This window comes from Toxorhynchites rutilus, chromosome 1 (genome assembly GCF_029784135.1).
Source record: "Toxorhynchites rutilus septentrionalis strain SRP chromosome 1, ASM2978413v1, whole genome shotgun sequence".
NCBI lineage: Eukaryota > Metazoa > Arthropoda > Insecta > Diptera > Culicidae > Toxorhynchites > Toxorhynchites rutilus.
The window spans coordinates 76,494,591-76,517,479 of record NC_073744.1 but is presented as its reverse complement, the minus strand read 5'-3'; the positions used below and the strand labels follow the sequence as shown (position 1 = coordinate 76,517,479).

The 22,889-nt window shown below is 36.9% G+C and overlaps 1 protein-coding gene across 5 annotated transcripts in view; it reads right to left on the bottom strand.

Annotated features, from left to right (window-relative positions):
- LOC129777992 (solute carrier family 46 member 3-like) overlaps window positions 1-22,054 on the bottom strand; it is an 81,418-nt gene extending 59,364 nt beyond the window's left edge. For 2 of the 5 annotated variants that reach the window (XM_055784615.1, XM_055784648.1), the window contains exon 1: window positions 21,610-22,054. The gene's annotated coding sequence lies outside the window, so the exon portion shown is untranslated. Of the gene's footprint in view, window positions 1-21,548; window positions 21,567-21,609 lie in introns of those variants that run through there. The other 3 variants (XM_055784621.1, XM_055784654.1, XM_055784630.1) reach the window with 2 other exon arrangements.
- Window positions 22,055-22,889: the final 835 nt, after the last annotated feature.

The window sequence follows — 22,889 nt, the reverse complement described above, 5'->3', positions numbered from 1 at the left end:
TTTATAAAACATTTGGCCAGTTATTTCGAAAACCAGTATATTGAACTGTAAGAAACTGCTTTTAAATTTTTGAAAACATGAGTTTCCAAATATACAATTGAAGTTTTCCTTAACATGTCCGTCTTACCCCGATCTCCCCTACATGCTTCTAGTTACCGTTAGAACGTAATTTGCATAAATCTATGCAGCCATTATCGCGTAAAGGAATTGAACGACACAATGTGAAGTGTGATAGCGGTTATTTTACTAGTGATATCCGTCTATAGAAGTTATTATATTTTTTTCTGAAGGGAATATAATAAATACCCAGTATTCATCCCATAACTGAACCTGGACTGCCCAATCCCTTTTCTTAAAACTAAGAAAATTAAATCGTCTGCCAGAGTAGTGCTGACTGAAAATAAAGCGTCGTTCAAGGGGTCAATGTTGTAAATAAATGTTGTTTTAAATTTGTCGGATAATACATTCATCTACTAATTTATTGATTTATTTATTTATTCATTTATCCTCCGGGTTCATACATCACTGTTATTTCTTTGTCTTTAACTTGCGATTTTATTGTTTTTTTTTGTCAAAATAATTGAAAATTACACTTGATATTAACCGAATTTTATGTCTATTTATCAATCTTCATCAGTTGTTTCTTTCGTTAACTCTTTGTGGTCGATTGCCTGCTCTTAGCCACCACAGCAAGAAACCACGGCTTACAGAGACAAGGCTAGTTCTTTAGCGAGTAAACATTTTTTTTGATGACGTCATCTGATTCGTCAGTGTAAACAGTCGCCAGTTGTATTTTGTTTTCCGACTTACGCGTAAATGTTCCTGAAATGAAAAATCGAAAATGGTTCAATGCGCTGTGAGCGGGTGTATAAATTATGAAAATGACATTATCGGGCCAAAAAAGAGATTCTTTCGCTTTCCGAAAAATCGAGAATTATGTTCTTTGTGGATAAATGTTTGCGAAGCCAACAGTGATTCGAACGTAGCCAAGGTGAGGGTATGCTCCGATCACTTTTTAGATGAGGACTACCGATTGAAGGACATTCTACTAAACACCGTATGGAGCAAACGAATGATGCGGGAAGATGCGGTCCAAGCCAATTATTGCCTGCGGGAAACAATTTTGTTGCGAAAAACGAAATCACCGTATCCGAACGGAAGGAAATCGTACAGGAGGCTATTTCTGAGTACGACAGGTAAGGGAATTTCAAAATGTTCCTCCTTGTTAATGTTCATCAAAGTAAATCCAGAACACATTGTTTACTTCAATGATTCAGATGACGTCACTAAAAAATGACTGATCCGGAGTAGCTAGACTTGTCTCTGTAAGCCGTGGCAAGAAACCATGCTAATCTTGCATTTTACTGAACCAAGTATCAGTTTATGCTGTTCCTAAACGAAGCATGATGTCTAGTGAACCTGTTCACGAATCAATACGGTGCTCCTATGAGTGATAGATAACGGTACTCAGTGTAAAACAAAGTAGTCACCTGCACAAGACAACGCACAGTACGTTGAATGCATAGAAATATGGGACAAAAATCATAACAGCAGAATTTAGCCATTGTAACACTTTGGTGTTATTGAGAAAGATTGTTCCTAAGTAACAGAACTATTGTTTACATAATTGTCTCATGTTGCGATTTGAATAATCGCATAAGTGTCTCAAGCGAATAAATCTTTGTTCATCTAAAGTGAAAAGTTCTGATCATTTCGGATACGCAGAAATCATTATTTGAGTAACTACTGGTTTAAACTATGTTGAAGAAATTGTTTTTAAAGAGCAGAATATTTGTTTCCATAAGTGTCTTATGTTATCTGAATAATCTCATGTAAAAAAGTCTTTGTTTGTTAAAAGTGAAAAGTGTTGATCATTTCGGACACATTCTTCTTCTTCTTCAATGGCACTAACGTTCCTAGAGGAACTTCGCCGTCTCAACGTAGTATTACTTGCGTAATTTTTATTAGTACTTAGTTGAGATTTCTATGCCAAATAACACGCCTTGAATGCATTCTGAGTGGCAAGCTCTAGAATACGCGTGATCACAGTGCAAGTCGGAGGAAATTTCTTTGACGAAAAATTCCCCCGACCAGAACGGGAATCGAACCCGAACACCCGGCATGTTAGTTATCGACGCTAACCACTCGGCCAAGGGAGCACTTCGGACACATTAAACACATTAAATACAAATTTATTGCATCAATAGCAAAAGTGTCTCATATTCAACGGAAGTATAATCTATATAGAGATTCTGATCTATCGTCCAAATTTTCAAATACAGCTAGGATGAAGAGAAAATCGAACATGTCACTTACACCCCTTTCCTTTTTAGCCCCTCATACACACTTGTAGCGTGATACAGTGAAATTTAGAAAAAAAATACCCATAAGAAACCTTCTATCTCCCTCTATTCCGCACGGCAAATGAGATGGCCTCAGTCACAGTATTCCCGAAGCCGAATGACGTTATTATTAAATAATAATTATAGTTATTAAATGATTTAATGTCGCAGCCTCATATGAGGGGCTTAAAATGAAAGGGGTGTAACATCATCGATTTCTCTACATCGACTCTCTCTCTCTTTTGGTCATAACTTAGCTGCAAACACATTCCCAGCTGTATTTGACAATGTGGAAAATAGGTTAGAACCTCATCTATCGGATTCTAAACCAAACTCAAATTGGAACGTTTTTCCAGTTGAGTTATTAACTAATGAGAAAGTTGATGAATCGATCGAGTCACTTACTCCACTTTCCTTTTGAGCCCCTTATATATTATCGCCTCGAGTATCAAATAGGCGCTAAAAAGTGAGGTGGATTCCAGGATAAAGCGAGAAAATGTTACCTCACGTCACTCGCGGCGCAGAACAAATCGGATTGTCGCAAAAGCGTAATTTCGATCAATAGTTAATCTCACACAACATCGAGTGCTTCAATAAGGTCTCTGTAAACATCGATTGTGATAATTTTGATCATTAATATTACCGTTTCACATCGACGCTACTCATAACAATCGTGCATTTTATTAATGTGCGATAATTCGTTCCCACTCACCCGCTTATTCATGCTTAAATACATTTAGAAGGCAGAGTTCAAGAGTATGGAGTTTTTATTCAGCGTAAGAACTACAACAACATTCTCCACTATGGCACTGTTCAACTGCATATCTCATGAGGTTCAACTTTCCTATTTACAACATACCATACATCAGAACGTTTGAGCTTTTGATAATCGCACATAATTTGTTTTCAGGTCGCGTTATCATCGCTCTATTCTGGAGGCCTCACCTAGAAATTATGCGATCGTTGACTCGCGCACCCAACTATCATCTGTGAGCCAACAGCACGAAAGTACGAGACTTAGATCTAGCGTAACCACACACGGGTTGCACGCAACAAAAAGTGAAAACCAGCGTATCATTACAACAGGTGGCTCATCACAATGACCGATAACAACTGTCACATAACCGCACGTACCGCGCCGCTGTATTCACCGCAATGTTTCGATCAAAAATGGCACATCCTAGAATCGGAATGACGTTCGTAGGGAAGACACGTGCCGCAACCGTAAACATCCAGCCAAGTTCGCGAGACTGCACGGCAAAGACTGGCAGTCGGGAAGCAGAGATGCACGCCAACCCCTGGGACGCAGGGTTGGATGTTAGCTGAAGTTTATACACGTTCTAAACTTTTATAGCTGATACAACCGCATGTGGCGAAAATCGCTAGCCCCTACAGGTTGATCCCGGTGAAAACGTTCTACAAATAGATGAGATAGTTTTTTTTGTCTCCCCTCGCCGTACGATTGTGCGGGTTTGTGTGTTATCCACTTTATTGACTACTCTGATGTGCATGAAAACATTTACTATCAATCACTTGACACTATCGCAAATCTCGAACACCCGGCAGCGCTACCGGGTTGTAAAATAGCGAAGGGGGGACACAGAACATGATCATCCGGGTCGTGAAAACGTGAATCGTCACCCAAAAAGTTTACCTAGAGCGTGCTAACAGTGCTAGCATTGATTTTTGAGGGGTTTCGTTAATAAATTATAGCCTATAAGTGAGATATAGAAGGGTATGTAGACTTCCAGCGAAGTGATAACATAACGAATGATGAAGGCGAAAAAACACAGGAACTCCGTTGAATGTCAAGATTGAGCTATTTTCTCTTAGTGATAATTTATTCGTTATAAAAAATGCCTTCGCAGAGATTTAAACGTACCTAGTAACAGTAGAACACGAACCTAATCAGAACGAAGTAACGAACGACATTAAAGGTAGAAGTTCTGTCCATAAGGGGCTGTCCATATACCACGTGAACTTTTAGGGGTGTAGGGGTTACGGAAATGTCCACGCTTGTCCACGGTGAGGGGGGAGGCGGTATAGACAATATCCACGTGGACACGTTGAATGAATATTTTGAAAAAAAATATTCACATCTGTGTTCTATATATGGAAATATATAAATATATTTATATACAAATAAATATATTTCAAATTATAAATAAATATATTTTAAATTATAAATATATTTCCTATATATGGAATTATATGGAAATTTCTGCATTCCGCATTTTCAATAAATTCATTCGTATTTATCGACAAAAGTGATTGAGCTGTCTGATAGTGCTGAACATCTATATTTTTCATATAGTTGAACTTCTTTGCTGTAATGTGTATTCTGAGAATGTATTTTAGAGTGTATCTTTGTGGCAAGCGGATTGAGCCATAATCAGCTATCCCCAAAGCTGGTCTTCACCCGGAGAAAGTCATCTTTGTATCTGGTGAGATTCGAACGGAATTCTGCATTATGCATTATAAATTCCAGCAAGTTCAAGATCATTGGTAGATTTTTGTAGTGCAGATTGATGATTAGACGAGGATAGATTTTTTTAGAGTGTTTAGAGAGTTTTAGTTAAGTGAACAGCATCAACTAGATTATTTTGAGCGTTTATAAGAATTTCTATTTGAATTTGATTGTTCTATTCAGGCGCGAAACATTAAAAAAAACAAAACCGCCAGTGTTTCATAACTATAGAACCAGATGGAAAAATCAGGAGTAGAACGAAGTATTTCGGAATCATTTGTTGCTGTTTTTGTGTCAAAAACACCGCGATTAATGGGTAATTGGGCACCAGTTAACGAAGTCCGGACGGTCTTCAGGGACTAGGGACTTCCCAGATCAAAACCCATTCGAGAACTTGTTTTCGAGATCTTATGAAGGGTGGATGTAACTAAAAAGCAGTATCATTATTTGAACGGACATTGAACTAAAAATGAGTTACGGATTATAAACTGATTGTAATTCATGCAAACTCGATTTAAATGTTGGAAAGGAGTGACAGTTTTCCATCTGGTTGTTTATTTATGAATCGCCGGAATTTTTTGTTTTTTTTTTTGAATTTTTAGCGCCTGAACAAAACAATAAAGTTCAAATGGCCTGTCTTACAAATGTTATTATATCCTACACTATATACTCCATTTCAGTCGAGAGCTTAAAGTACAATCCAGCTTACAAACTGAAACAGCTCAACCGGCTTACGTTGATTTATGACAGAAAATGTCCGAGATTAGATTCACTAGTGATGTTTATAACTAAACAGTGATACAAATAACTTCACGGGCAATGTTAGGCAATAAACCAAAAATTGATTACAAACCGTTATTACTAATGAAGCTATCATTTTTATCAAGTAAAAACAGAGAACAGAAAATAAAAACGAATTTAAAATAAAATTTTATACGCAGCACAATTTTTTCCCCGAATTTCGATTCCAAGAAGAGAAGAAATGTCCACGTGGACAACAGAGGGAGAGGTATAGAAAATGTCCACGCTTGTCCACGGAGGGGGAGGGGGGTGTCTAAAATCACGCTTTTTCTGTCCACGTGGTATGTGGACAGCCCCTAAGGTAATGGGACTTATTTCCCACAGGTCTTCTTACCACTAATCCAACGGGGCCCATTCTGTCGCTCAGTTACCGAAAGGAATCTTCGTGTGCAGCTGTTATGCGCCCTAGAGGAACGATAGAGCCAGTTGTCATCGGTGGGTTCTTCAACACCTGGGCATTGAATCGGGGAAGCAGTCTTACCAACGCGAGGGAGTTTAATTTGCTGGAAGTTCAAGCAAAACTGAATCAACTAATCAAGTACGATTCCACCAACACCTTTCCGCAGAAATCGAACTTCTGTGTCAATAGTTTGATCTATTGCAGTATACTCCAGTTTACAATTTATGAACCGCGTGTTTCTTTTGTAACAAAGTGTAATGGTGAATGATTTTGATTGTTTTGATGTTGATATATTCCTCCTGTTCAATCATCGATAATTCCCAGGCTTTAACCTCTCCAGAGATGGTGGAGTATCTGTTATTGTCACCTTTTGTTGTTACAGTGACTCAAACTCAAATTCGTACCCCACCATGCATATCTCTTTTCACTACTTTTGAATGTCGAAAACAGGTTTTCGAAACATTCTATTTAGGTAGAGGTATATAGGGAAAAAGGGGGGAATCTGGACCACCTATGCAAATCGCCTAATATTTCCAAACTAATACGGTGTAAATAAAAAATGTCACATTGTATACTAAGCTACACTTGTTTTCTCTCAATCAATAATGTTTAATCATTATATCAAGCTTTAAACTAGCTAATATATCATAAAATAGAAGAGATGATTTTTGGACATTAAAATTTGATGCGAGGTGATTTGGACCATCTGTGGGGTGATTTGGTCCAGTGTGCGTTTCATCGAAAAAAACAAACTTATGTTTATGAAAAGTATTTTGGAATAATTCGAGCATTTCCAAACACGTTCGATGCTTGGTCAAAGAAAATCTGTTCTTGATAGCCTGTGTTGCTCTTTCAAGCTCCTCCTTCTTCCAACGTTGTCTGCCCATTCTCTTTTTGTAATTCAGCGGCATCTGGAATCAATTAGACCAAAGAAAAACCTCAAATCTGTAGGACCAATTCACCCCACAGAAACGTGTTCATGTTACCCCACACAACATGCAAAAATTAAAATGCAATTAATTTCATTTATTGTTATCAAACTTACAGTTTCGCTGCATCAAATTGTTCCTCCTCGAACAGAACTTTACTGCACAATACACGAAAATTTTGTTTAATCAGCGGGAAAAACCTTAAAACCACGATCGGAAAACTCACATTTTATGACAATCAAAGTGCTTGCTGCGTTCATGCTACCATTTCCTTCCACCTGTCGGATTTTACCAAAGTTTTTTTACGTTAGTTACATACGGTTCAACAATAAAAGAAGATGACATTATAAAAAATCCAAGTTGGAGCCGTACTTTTTGAGATAATGGGGTGGTCCAAATCACCCCATATGTCCAACTCACCCTGTGTTACCCTACTTCAGCTTAGATCTTTAGCTTTTGGAATATTTTACGAACATTGTTTTATCTTGATGTTTATCTTGATGTGAATAGTACAAAAAAAATCTGGGTTTTTTTTAAATACTTTTTTTCTGTTTTTTTGTCAAAGATTTTGTGGACTAACACAATATTTTGCTAACCAACTTAATAGCAATCAATAGCAAATTTCAACACAGAGATATTTTTATTGAATGAAAAACTTCCCCTTGCGTATGTATACATGTGAGTATCATCTAAATAGAATGTTTCGAACATTTGTCGACTTTCAAAAGTTATGAAAAAAGATCTGCTTGGTGGGCAATAAAAAGAATATCACTTCACCTCTGAGCACTGTTTCGTTTCACGTTCACGTTTCACGATTCACGTTCATTTTTTTTTCACACTGAAGCGAAGTTATCAATTCGTCAAATGAAAATGAAGGTGTCCTAATACAGAATGAAAATTACGTATGAGTTCGAACTAAATTCACAGAAAGTAATGAAAAAAATTGGAAAATGGAAGGATGTGCAGAATGTCAGCAGGCATAATCAGTTGCTGGTGCTGGTTATGAGACTAATATGCCTCTTTCAATTCCACTTTTTTCAGAAAGACAGTCCGGGAAAATCCAGTGTGGAGAAATGAAATCGAATGAAACATTCTACTGTCGTCCTTTTACATGTGAAACTGAAACTTACATATAGCCCATCCAAACGATCATGAATTCGAGCAGTTTCAATCTTCAAGAGAAAGCGTTTGCTTTCAAATTCAAAGGAAACGACAGCAGAAAAAAATTGAAGAATCGATGTTTCAGTATCTCTACTCACAATCTCACAATCGAAAATGATTCTGGCTAAAGAGAAAAGGAGAAGTCTTCTTGTTTCGAAACTGTCAAGCCCTAAGATAATTTTTTTTGTTGTGTTTTGTTTTGGAGTAAAAATTTGGGGAACATATACAAAAACAAAGTGAAAATTTTTGGGTACAAAGTGAAAACGAAAAATCTGCCGCATCGCGAAAACTGTCCAATTTCAAACGCTCATTAGTCATTATCTGATGGATTTTCGAGATATTTGCGTCAATTTCATAAAATGGAGAAAATTATATTCTTAAGAAACTAACCATCTAACAATTGCAAAATGTGTAGCATTATCTACACGAAAATCTCGCGTTCTGATTGGTCAATTGGCACAAGGCATCTGTGCTCACCCAGTTGCTCATTCAATACGAATACGGGACTTTGCAATGAATTTTGCGTTTGGTTTGATTTCCTGCTGCGGCAAATCCCACATTTTGTTTGGACCAATTTGCTCTCCCCCAGTTCTCATCTCATTCCCCTTCGGCATCTTTTATCGTGCACCATTCAACGACTAATCACCGTCCTTCAGCCATCATCGCTCGATTGTACCACTGGTAGAGTGAACAAAGAATGCTCAACAATCAAAGTAAATGCTCCTTTTCAGAATCAATTTGCAATAATAGCTGCTGCAATAAATCCTACGTCATATAATGTTGTTTTTCGGACACACCCCCCTTTAACTTTTCAAATCCACGGAACTCCACTGTAAAGCTTCAAATCCACGGAATGTCTCCGGTACTATTGCGCATGATGTTTGACGACTCGGAAATCGCCCAAAAATCTGCTGTTCTCGTACAGAACAGGATCAAAGCTATCACCACCGGAGTTTTTTCAATGCATGGATCGTCCGAGAAATACGTTAAATAAATAGATTTAAGTATTTTGGTGTCTCAAAGTGCAAATCACATACAAAGTGTTTTTATTTATTTATATCTTAAAACAGTGATAATGATTTGGTGATAATCGTAGCTGTGACAGGTGTCCTAATTTTCAACTCCGACCAGATGGTATCCCTGTTCTTGAAGCACTGTACAAAACTGATTGGGCTGATTCGAACGACGCTGGAGGGATTAAACTCGTTCATATAAATACCAGGCGAGGCATAAATGAAATGTGACAAGCTACAGTGTGGCCAGAATACTTGACGAAAAAGTCGCCAAATTTTTTCCAAAACACAGAACCAACAAGAAATCCTCTAATTCGGGATAGGACTTGCAATCAGTGATTGCTGGCACCAACATCCGACGATCTTGAAAACAACAGTTCGTACGGGGCTGGATCCTCTCCGTTACCACAAAAGTAAAGTAAGTAATTAGGACATGTGACATTGCTATGCCGCGCCGCATGAGTACCACATGGAATTTTCGAAAGTGTCACAACAATTTTTGTTGAGTACTGTGACCGCCGCTGAAAAACTCTGAGTATGAAATCTGTGTTCCAGTGGTCGAGTGATTAGCGTCACACCTAACATGCCGGGGGTTCAGGTTCGATTCCCGTTCTGGTCGGGGGAATTTTTCGTTAAACAAATTTCCTCCGACTTGCACTGTGGTCACGCGTATTTTAGAGCTTGCCACTCAGAATGCATTTAATGCGTGTTATTTGGCATAGATATCTCAACTAAGTACTAATAAAAATGACGCAAGTAATTCTACGTTGAGTCGGTGAAGTTCCTCTACACCCAAACTAGCGTTGGCAGAAAACATTTCATCTTTGGCAGAAATGATGCCATTCCGTGTGCTAGAGAGTCAAATGCGCAAATAATGAGCTATGATGCTTCGGCAGTTGTCCAGCAAATACGTGATAATATTGCACCTGATTATATAATGAAGTTGGAAAGTGTTTTCTAAGAGTAAAAAAGGAGCGCATGAAGAAGAACAATATCTATCTCGGTCTGGGTCGTGTATGTGGCGAAGCATGCGGAAAGCTTATTTGTCTTTTGTTTCGCTCGCTCGTATTAATGTTATATTGCTGTACCATATATATTATACAAATGCTTACCAGTATTTGTGAGTAATGACATTTTCTGTTATGTTATGTCTCATTTAATGTCATAAATCGGGATAACAAAACATGAGCTAAAAATCAATTTTGGGTGTAGGAACGTTAGAGGAAGAGGAATCTGAGAAGAAGAATAGTATGAAATATGAAATCCGAATATAAAACTTGACAAATGAAAACATTATCTTGATTTTGGTGTCCGAAACTCGAAAGTTAGTATAGGGAATTTGGACCAGAAATCCGAAACTAAATTTGTGGAATATTAAATCTTAATTCTGCATATTTCATTTAGAATTTGAGCTATTAGATATAATTTCGAATACAAAATATCCCAGGACTTCAATTAAAATATGTAATATGATGTCTCGCGTTTGAATATATATAATCTGAATCAGGAATCCGTACCATGGAAGTGAAGATTTGAAATGTCAATATAGATTTTAATTTAAAATGTCGAATCTGAATTATAAATCATTATCGGGAATTTAAAATCTGGTTCTGGAACCTAAAATCCGATATTGAATCTAAAATCGCAGTTTATTTTCTGGAACCTTATCTCTTGAATCTAAGTAAGCAATTTGAATCAGAGATTTGTAATAAAAATATGATGTGTGGTCTTAGATGTAATATATGAATCTTAATTTGGACCTGGCGTGTGTTTCTGAAATGCAGAACCTAGTTTTTGGCTTTGGATTTGTCATTTTGATTCTAAAATATGATAATGAATATGCAATGTTAATGTAGAATTCATACCAAGAAAGTGAAATCTGAGATCTACAATACGAGCTCATTGTTTATATCTCAAGTTATCTTAAGACTCAAGACTCTTAAGTTGAGAATAAGAATTCTGCATCTGAGATCTGCGATTTAAGATTGGAATGTAGCGTCTGAAATCCATCTAATATTGAAAAAAAAAATCTGAAACGTGTTACATCTGAATCTGAATGGATCAATATAAATTCTACAATTTGCGGTTTGGAATGTAAGAACCGGATTAAATATCTGAATAAGAAATATGAATATGAAATCTGAATCCGGAATCTGAATTTGAAATCAGGAATCCTGAAAACGAACTTAAGTCAAATGATGCAACGGCCATATATTTTCCGCTTTTGGGTTTGGGTACACCAAATCCAGCTTTATGTTCAATTTATATTCGCGAATTTTGGCAACACTGATGGATTTGTCCAAAAAAACTTTTTCCGAACATTTATCTCCGCTTCAGTTTATTCAATTTAATAGCAGCTTCTGTGAGTAGAAAAATTTAAATGTTCTTCCTCAAAATAGCATGAGAAGTGCATAATTTTTTCGAGAAAACCTTACAATATAATTAAAAAAAATAATTCATCCATTAAATGGCATCACGTTACGGAAGTTTTGATAGCGAAAACCAGAACTATGGAACTGAACAGATTATTAGTTGTCATGACTCCATGGCTCCAATGTATAAAAGAAACAAAACTAATGTATTGTAAGTATGTTTGAATGTTTTAACGATCTATAAAATTAATCAAATGTGATCGAGAAAAACTGCAGAAGTTATGACGAAAACAGTAAAGCAACTGCACTCCACTGTTTGTGCGTACTGGGAGCTCCATTCCGTTGCGAAGAAAGTTGACATCGTGAAATACTTTGGGTCTGCTCCAAAAATTTCGTGACGAAATCGGAGTAGGATCTAATAAATATGCTAAGAAAGAACTGAAAAACATGTCAACGAGTATGTTTTCGACAGCAATGGCGAAAGCTCCAGCCAACAGCCGGAAGGTCGCCCGACAGGACGTCGAAATATTTTTGTAACATGGCAAATAAAATGATGTTTTATGTGAATTTTGTCCCCATAAGTTGTAGTTTTTTTTTATCGCGATTTGATTTTTTTTTCATGCAAGCGGTAATGGAGTGTTTTAGTCTCAATATACGGGATGCTAGCTAAATTCACAATGGTTTATACCTTGAGTTTGAAGCAATATAATGCAATCCACGCTTTAATCAATGTCCACGTTGAAGTATACATTCCAAATTATCAACCTCCAAGATGGTATCTGCGTGACCAAAATTAACCCTTCTAACCCAAGCCCAATCAAATTCATCTCCCATCATCATACAGATTGACGCTCACCGATGGAAAACATAACTGGCATAACCGACCCTGACCGATATTGATCGGGTCATTCTAATCCTCCATGTGTACCGCAAGAGGTGCCGGCATTATTATCCACAGCTCGTGTACAATATCATGATCAGCGTTCATCGCACAATAAAATTCACACATCGCCAGCGAATGAATATCACACACGTTTATGCATCTTTCAATGCACACCTAACGCTGGCACAATGGCACACCACTGGCACATTTTAGAAAATTGAATCAAACTAATTGGGTTTATCATAACAGATGGGACCTAATGGGACTGCATTATATTCCCCCGTTGGATCCATAGAAATATTGGAGCGGGTAATAAATATCCAACGGCGCGTACTTTGCGGTAAATTCATACAGGTTTTCGCTAGCCGGCAAAATGATTGGCTCTATAAACGATTGGTGAGCAAAACAAAACAGAAACAAAAATCCAACTCATCTCGATTTATCGTAATTTAAATATTTTTTTTGCAGCCGAGGGTGGCTCTCATGTCTGGGAGGCTAGAGGCGACAGTGCTAATCACACGAATTGTGGAGAAGTTTTCGTCACTGACCATACCATTCGAATATCCAAAGGTTGAGCAAACATAGTTCTCTAGTAACGTAATTGAAGAGGAAGGGAATGAAGGAACAATCAAACGGCCAGTAATGGAGAGTTCTTCGAGAAGAATACTTCTGAATGTTTTATAAGTTCTTCATAAGATCATTTTGTTCACTATTTATCTCACAAATCTCGCTGACGTGCTGCGCTTTTTTTGTTCACCGAACAAATCGACGGGATAACCCTGGAACTAATGGAATCCACTGGGATTACCACTAGCGCAAACTGTAAGCAACCGAATTGAAAAAGTACGAGAAACAGTAGTTTTGAGTGTGTAAATGTCCATAATGTTTTTGTACACAGTGCGAACTAGCACATGAGTCGAATGTTAGCATACACCCGAGTTACTAAAAGGCTTTTTTGATGTAAGACTACTTATAAAATAACCATTTCGCATAGATGTTTGCATCAAAAGTTTGGGAATATATTTTAAAAAAATTTAATAATTAAAAAAAAATGGAAGGTTGGGTCCTAGAGACGACCGCATATATAACATAGGATTACATGAGACTATTATAGCTTTAACAGTTATCGTGGTGGTCTCATCACGCCCACAGGCGATTATATGTTTGTTCCGTCCGCGTTGACGACATTGAACTTCGTTTTCCGAGTTTGGGGAGCGACAGAGACAATAAAGAATTTCAGGTGTAATGAACACACTTTTAAAATTAAATATATTGCACACAGGGGGCTTCATTTTTTTAATGTCATGTAGACTTTGGACTAGAAGGCGCTATGTATTTTTTAATATTTTTTCTTCAAATCTGAGTTGTTTTCAAATAACATATCCAAAAATCAGAGTAAAAGGCCTTTTTGGAAAAAAAAAGTGGAAAACATTGATTTTTGGACCACCCTCAAATAGATTTGTTTTTTTCATGAAAAATTTAAAAATTGTCGGTATTTTGCGATAAGGAACAAAACTAGGCACTATATCGGATTGGTAGTGAACAGCAGAATCACACCAAATAAGTTGGAAACGGCCAGAAATGAACGTACGGTTATGTGAATTTAAGAGTGTGTATGACATTATTTGTCAAAGTAAAAAGTTACTGGAGGGTTCCGTTAAGCTATCTGTTGCATGCTGATTTTGGAAATGTTTGGAGAATTACATCATTAAACTATTAGATTATGATTTGGTGGCCCTGAAAAGGGCCGCTTTTTTTGGTTGTTGGTTATTGTTTGATCACTCCTCTAGTGTTTACAACCGATTGATGATGACAGAAAGATGGTGATTAGTCGTTGGATGGTGCGTGTCGCGATAGAAGATGCCGAAGTGGAATGAAATATGATGAAAGCCGCCCTGGACGAGATAGCTCCTGTGTTCTGTATGGATGAAATGGTACACCAGAAAAATACCTCACCAATGTAATATAAGACAATTATCGTTATCGAACAAAATTATCAATTTTTGTCAACAGAAAAAACATTGATATTTATTATAGAGAAAACATATTTGAAATCAAAAATGTAATTTGTTTTATAATTTTACTTTCTGATTTTCTTCCATTTTCGCTTCAAACCCAACGGAACACGATGCTATATGCCGCAATGCGAATTTCAGTAGGACTAACAACACTTAATACGATACGCTGCCGTGTACAATTTTACACTTACACTTGTGCTAAATGTTTCACAATGCATGGTCGGTCATTGATATGAAATTTCACGAAGATTTTATTTGCTAGAATTTATCGTATCACTCACTTTCTTCTTCTTCTTCAATGGCACTAACGTGCCTAGAGGAACTTCGCCGTCTCAACGTAGTATTACTTGCGTCATTTTTATTAGTACTTAGTTGAGATTTCTATGCCAAATAACACGCCTTGAATGCATTCTGAGTGGCAAGCTCTAGAATACGCGTGATCACAGTGCAAGTCGGAGGAAATTTCTTTGACGAAAAATTCCCCCGACCAGAACGGGAATCGAACCCGAACACCCGGAATGTTAGTTATGACGCTAACCACTCGGCCAAGGGAGCACAATCACTCACCTTACTTGCAATATAAAAATGCCCCGACCTCCATATATTTGCCATAATGCCGATTTCCCTCAGGCACCTTGATTATGAAAGCTCTGTAAGGGAACACATTTCGGTGGGAACAGAAGTTCTCCCTACTTTCATGTATTTACAATGCCGATTTCTCCAGGCACCTTGGTTTTAATGTCTGTAGTATCATAAAATATATAAATTTATTCATTTTCACTGCAACGAATTGTTGTGGAGTGCCCAAAATGTTTGGTGCAAAACTCTCGTAAATCTATCAGAAAATGATTGAGCAATAATTGTGAGTACAAGAGGAAGCTTGTGTCTTCAATTTCGACCAATCAGAACGAGGTATTTCCGTTAGGAGATTTTTCGATTGTTTGATAGTTAGTTTCATATAGTATGTAATCTTATTCATTGTGATGAATTGTTATGGAGTGCCGAAATCGATTGACGCAAAAATCTTATCAATCCATAATGGAATGACTGAGCAACAAACGTTTGAAATTGGACATTTTTCACGATGCGATCGATTTTCGTTTTTCAATTTGTACCCCCAATATGTTCCCGAAAGACGTAATCCTACGTCAAAAAATTGGGTGAAGTGAAGGTGTCTTCCAGTGGAAAAGGCTGTATTCTTCGGTGGAAAACTGATGGGGAAATATTGATTTGTTCCGCAGCGGTTGCAGTCGCTGCCTTCAGGTCGCTGAGGAGTTTGTTGTTATGCGTCGTGCACAAATTACGTAACACTAAAAATGCGATTTTTAGAAAGCGCTGCGTCATGGAGCATTTGTAGTAACGCGTATTGGATAAAGGTTCAATTGATGAATATTATAATAAATCTAAAATATCTATTACGGGTTCTCGTGTGGTCCTCCATCTACATTATTCATGATTACTGGCTTGATTATTTCTTCAAACTGAATAACCTCGAATTCAGGCAGCTCGCTCACCCTTTTAAAATCGAGCCCATGAGAAAATGCGTTCAAAGAACTGCAACGTACATTGGACCACTTTATCAACCTGCTTCAGCATGACTAAGGTGTCCTAGCGATAACAGACGGAATAAGCTTTTGTTTAGCAGCCATGACGAAATCAAAATCTGTTTTTTGGTCAGATTTTTTTTTTATCTTAGCTTTTTCTCAAAAAATCTGTATTGAAATCTGCATTAGGTTTATAAGTCCAATTTTTAAGCATAATTTGAGTTTAGTATCATTGATTGGCATAGAAATTATTGATTGCCAGGAAATACATGGCTTTATTGAGGTGCGATGGAAATTTATTACCAAGGGATGCTTGTTCACATTGGGCAACGTTCATTCATTCAACGTTATTTAATCTAGGTACTCACAAAAATATAAAGGTAGTAATGAATTAAAAGGTAGCCTAATAAGATTACTCAAGAAAGTAAGATAAAGTGTTCTGGTGTCCGAATCAATCTTATTCTTATATTTCAGTTTGTTTTGTTCAATTTAACAATCAATAGCAAAACGTAGTTCGAAAAACAGTGAAATAGGATTTCGGTCGTAGTTGTATCTCTCTATGTTATGTTTAACCATTTTACGCCCAAGGTAAATATTTTTCCCTTCTACAAAAATCGTTATCGATTGTTCAATTATTATTAAATCGATTTTTTTTTACTGAATGTCAAAATAAAACGTATGCCCAAGGCAGCAAATGTGTTTCTGAACGAATAAAAAAAGAACCGTCAAACATAGTCCGGTCTGACTTAACACCGACCACATAATAAATGTGTTATGTGCGATGTCCAGTTGTGCTTCACGAGTGAACGAAATTGTTTCGTAGAATTCCATAATTAACTATTTATTTTACATTTCTGATAATTTTTATCATGTTTTTTGTATTACAAAGCAATAAATCAAATACCGATATAATAAACCTAACTCTTCGTTTATTTACTTTTATGGTCCATAGGGAAAAATATTTGCCATGAAATTATAGGAAATCTATACACCCTGCTTTGTTTTTCTGGTGATATTATCTTACTTTACACCCACAATAGCTAAAATATTGTGTTGTATTGGTATATTTATTCTTGGATAATTTATGGTCCTGAAAGGGGTAACAACGGATTCCAGTGAGAGCGGCCGAATTAAACATTTTCAAAGGTTCGAGCTTCTATATTTCCTGGATTGATTTAATACCTTCTTTTCGCTTTGAGCGGTGCATTTTTGAATCATTTGAAAAATAAACTTCCAAAGGAAATGAATTTTCACGACAGTATGTAATCTTTATCTACAGATTCTTGGTTTAAAAAAGTCGGTGCTTGCTTACTGGCTACTGTTAAAACCATTAAGGGGGGACCCCGGTCTAAAAGGTCGGAAAAATCGAATTTTTGTTTTTTTTTGCATTTTTGGGCTTATGCCCTCAGAAATGTTGCCCTTAAAGGATTTTTCGATATTTGATTTCGTTGGAAAATTACAGCTAAAGGTATCAGGTCACCGTAAGTGATATAGTACGATTTTTTGAACGCGTTTTTCTCGGACCCACAATTTGTCAGCTGGTGGTATCGATATCTCAGGATCTACTCGACCTATTTGGCTGAAATTTTTTATCAGCATGTAAAAATGAATTATCTAAAGCGTAACATAACCGTTATTTTGACATCTCATTTTTTCGATTATTTATGAGCTTCCAAACAGCAATTTTTAATGATAACTCATTTTTTACAATAATGGCTGCCATTTTGTCAATTTTTCGAATATTCAAAAATCCCTATGTAAGGTTTCGAAATGTTCATTGGAATCCATCCAGAACCGATACTATCAGAAAGATACCGATTTTCAAACAGCATCTACACATCCAGTTGTCAACAGCGTAATAATAATTATTCGTGCACTCAAAAAATGTGAAATATATCTTCAAACATACTTTAAACAATAACCAAAATACCCGAACACCTCATTTCAATCTTAGCATCCGAACAAAAATCACGAAAAACATTATTTTCGACCTTCCAGACAGGGGTCTCCCTTAAAACACCTGCTTTATCATCTTGGCTCAGGAAACACACCTCATTCAGTCCCAGAATCGAAACTAGCTGCCCAAGCATATAGGGGCCCGTGACTTTGTTTAGGAATAAAAATGGAATTTTGTTACGTAACGATCACGGCCACCCTCCTCTCCCCTATGTCACATTAAGTAACACAACCTCGACCTCCCTCGACTGATAGAGAATAATATGGATAGCGCTATCAGACTGTAGATTTACATATTAGACTAGCTGACCCGGCAAACTTCGTCCCACCCAAAATTTATTTTTCGTTATCACATCCACGTTTTCCTACTAATCGCACGTTCATGGGTCCAATCGCAGAGCTGTTCATTGATTGATCTTCTAATCTACCCTTTAAAATTATTTTTTACTATAACATTTCAGTACTTCTACCAAAACTCGACATTATAATATCAGGTTATTTTCAGACACAATTTTCGTGCAAGATTTTTCATCCACTTGCAAATAACATGTTTCTCCGATACATGGAATAAATGTTTGATACAGAAAATATGATAGAATGAAGACAGCCCTAAATCGGACAATTCCTTTCTCGAGTTTGCTCTTATCAACACATTCGACGATCCATTTTTATTATTCATATAGATATAAGACGATATAGGAAAGCGTTTTATCACATTGAAATCCATTTCCACTTTCGAACGAAGATCAATCTCGTTACCGCAAACATCAAATGGACTAACAACGCTTGTCAATATGTAATTGTAGAACACATGCGCATTGAATTTTTCTAATTTTCCCATTTTCCTTCAGAGTTTACGAAAAATTTCAATTGTCATGTTTGGTTGGAATATGTTTGGGTGAAATATGTGCATTATTTTTATGGGACCTCCTTTCCTTTCCAGAGGAGGAAGGGATGTCATACCATCATAGAAACATTTCTCGTACCCAAAAACCCTCACAGCCTAAATTTGGCTGCATTTTCTTGATTAGTTCTCGAGTTATGCAGAGGTTTGTGTTTCCTTAGAGAGGGGGTAGATGTGTCGAACCACCATAGAAACGTTTCGTGCCCCCTAAAACCTCCACATGCCAAATATGGCTCAATTTACTTAATTAATTCTCGAGTTATGCAGAAATTTGTGTTTCATTGGTATGGCAGCCACCCCCCTATGAGAGGGGGAGGAGTATCTAGCCACCATAAAATCATTTATTGCACCTTAAACCCTCCATATACCAAATTTGGTTCTATTTGCTTGATTAATTCTCGAGTAATACTGAAATTTATGTTTGATTTGTATGGCAGCAAATGACTTTACAACGAAATACTTAGCTTAACTGAGGCAATTTACGATAAATGAATAATTCCAGTAAACAATAAAGTGCCTGCTGTGGACTCTCTCAGTTTGAAGGAGCCTAATTTTAAATATATTTTTGATTCTATAGTATTTTTACAATTGCGGTTATTCAACGCTTAATAGGATGGGGAAACGATTACAATAAAAAGAGATCTTTGATTGCACGAAAAATTACTCTCTCGTATTTATTTATGATTATTTTATGAAATAATGACCACACAACAAATCGGAATGCTATTTTGAAAACATGAAAATGGTCTACAAGGACCAATTATTGCTTTGACGAGAAGTAACATTTAAATTTAAATCAAGATCCAAACGGGGGTCTCCGTAGCCACATTGGTTGCGCGTTCGCTTAGTAAGCGATCGATCGTGAGTTCAAAACTCAGGGCCCTCATTGACCATCTATGTGTTGTTACAGAATAGCTACGTCCACGCAACAATCATCAGCGATGGAGATCGATCCACGGTCGAAATAAGATCGATTCATCCATACAACTGCTCTGCTCTGCCAGACACATCGGGCTACTGTTCTATAAATAACTCAACAATGATCAATCAACTGTTTCCGCTGTCCGGTGGTCCAACTGGATAATGGAAGAACAGAAAGAATACCCTTACGCCTAAATGGCTACTGTGTGAATGTACCATATGTAATGGTATAGAAGGAATACTGGCGAATGGCAACTGTGTAATGTGCTAATTATAGATATGATAACCACGTGACATGTACACGATTATAATTCGGCTCTGTTACAGCTAAAATGCTAATGAGCCTTAAATAAATAAATGGGATAAAAAAAAAGATCCAAACGAATAATATTAAGCTTATGGATGTTTAACTCAAGGTCCGAACAAAATAAATCAGATAAAGATAAAGCAAAAACATCACATTTTAAGAATTAGCCGGTTGTTCGAAAGGGCCAAGAATAGAAACAAAAAATTCAATTCTCATTTTGCCATTCATTGAATTTAATAATATAAAACACAAAATGTGAAATTCAGTATTGTAATCGATTCGTGCCTGTTTTTTTTGGACACGGGAGAAAGTTACAACCAGCGATGGATAATACTTTGAGTCATCAATGTATAATCTGTTTTGTTCACACCAAATATCTCGAATTTCAAAACAACATGAGAGAAAGCAAAGTTCGACACAACAACTAGAGGATATTTTGTTAGTTGCCATGTCTAGATTTTTTTTATGTTTTTTTTTATTTTTAATTATCATCTGCATTCTAAACTAAATCGTTGAGAACGAGTTTTTCCTTTTTTTTTTAAATTGAATGGTAGGCTCTCCACGCGTAAATAGGAAGGCAATTGTAAGATCAATGTAGTGTAAGGCGTCGTGCACAAATTACGTAACGCTAAAAATCCGGATTTTTGACCCCCCCTTATCGCGTTATCGCGTAATTTGTGCACGACGCCTAACATCAAATTAACATTTACAACTCTCGTTAGATAAATATTGGAGAGCAATTTCAGCAAAGCCAAATAGCAAAATGATACGATGATATGATTCGCCGAAATCCAAACTAGATTGCAATACAGGGAAACTTCGATATAACGTACCCTCGATATAACGTCACTCGATATAACGTACATTTTACCTCGATATAACGTACACATTATCAAAGTCCAAAAAAATAATTTTTTTGAATATTTTTTTTCTGAAAGAACAATAAATTATCTGTATTTTAATAGTAAAGCTTGTCTTGTATCTTTAACCAATCTCGAAATACAACTGTTTTGTGATTCCGGATTCTAAATGAATCAAATTTCAATCAACAGAACGAAGGGAAACATCATGAGAAAAGTTGGCTTCGTCTTCTTATTGAATTTATTCATCAACCTTACTCAAACAACAACACAATGAAGTAATTTAAGCTACGTTTCAGAGTTCTTTATCATGCTTCGATATAACGTACAATTCGATACAACGTCCAATTTTGGAAGTGAAATGTACGTTATATCGAAGTTACCCTGTAGCTCGCAGTTTATTGAATATCTAAGGGATAAATCATCGAATATATACAATGCAAAAATGTAGAAGGTCACTGGACTATGAACGAACAAATCTGCGAATATCGAGGACCTTATTCAAATATTTCATTGGCCTGGCCATACATAGTTGCGTGATTGATCACCGTCATCAATCACACTTTTCCTTATTGCATTCAGGTAACAGCATCTTGTGCCAAAAAAAATCTAAAACACAATCACATCCAATAAATAACCAATTCTGTTCAACAGACCAAACGGCACACACTTCTCAAATGCAACTTATCACAATAAATCATCATCTCTAGTAATCCATAACGTTCACATACATATATTCATTTCCCAACTGCCTTTTACCGAACAAAATATTCAAAACACTGCGATCCTCCAATGTAAATTTCATACGAAACCATCTGTTTCAATTGTGCACTATTATCATCACTATCACTACTATCACGGTTGACAATTCCCGCTGTCGCAAATTCAATTTGTGCTTGTCGAGTTCTAATTTGTCAATTTCTAACAACCGTACGAACCAGCAGCGAACGATAAACGCGGTGGCGTTATACGAGATTAGGCGGAGATCACTGTGTAGCAATAGTTCCTTTCCCTTCTTTCTATCCTTTTGGAAATTTTGACAGCAATAGAGAAGAGAAGTACAAAAACACCGGAGATTGACACCCGAATTAATCCGCGCCCGTTCGCGGTAATGGTCGGCACAAGATTGAACAGCCAGCTGAGCAGCAACGTTCGAGCTGAGTCCGCACCGCGCAGCTCAACTCAGCTCAGCACAGCGCGATTACCCGTACGGAGTTCCAGCCAGATGTGTGACAAAATGTGTGTAGCTTGAGCCACACGCGACGAGTACATACCTACCAGTCGGCCACCACCATCATCAGCATTAGCGCGGGCACATAATCATTGTCACTGACGGCGGGTGACTAGCGTGACCACAACAACTCGTTCGCTAGGGGGAGGGGAACACGCGATCGTTTGAGCTGTTAGGATTTTCAGTGGAGACGCCAAGTCTCTCCTGAAATCGTAGAGCGAAGCAATTTGTTAACGTTTTTTTTATTAACTGCTCCTCAAATCCATAAAAAGTTCACCGTACAACGTTAGTACAGCTGTATGTCTGTCCATGATATAAGCAGGGGCAATTTAGACCCCCTAAGAAAATCGTCTTATATTTCCAAAGCAATAGGTCTGAATGAAAAAAAACATTGTACACTGAGCTACACTTGTTTTTTCTCAATCAATAATGTTTAATCATTATATAAAGCCTCAAATTACCAAATATATCTATATAAATAAAAATGTAAGGCAAAATCTGTTGGTAAGCGGAAAACCCGAAGAAGGGATGGTCCGATTATAGCCTCCTGTATTTTGTTGTATTCGTCTCTTCCCATAGATCAATATAGTGGAGAGAAAAATCGGAAAATTCGGAAAATTGAATACCCACATGTTTGGAAATTACATCATAATAGGCGTTGTTAGTCCATTAGATATTTGCGCTATCGAAATTGATTTTTGTTCGAAAGTGGAAAAGGATTTTCAGACGGAATAACGTATTCCTATATATATTCTATCTATATAAACAAAAATGGAAGGC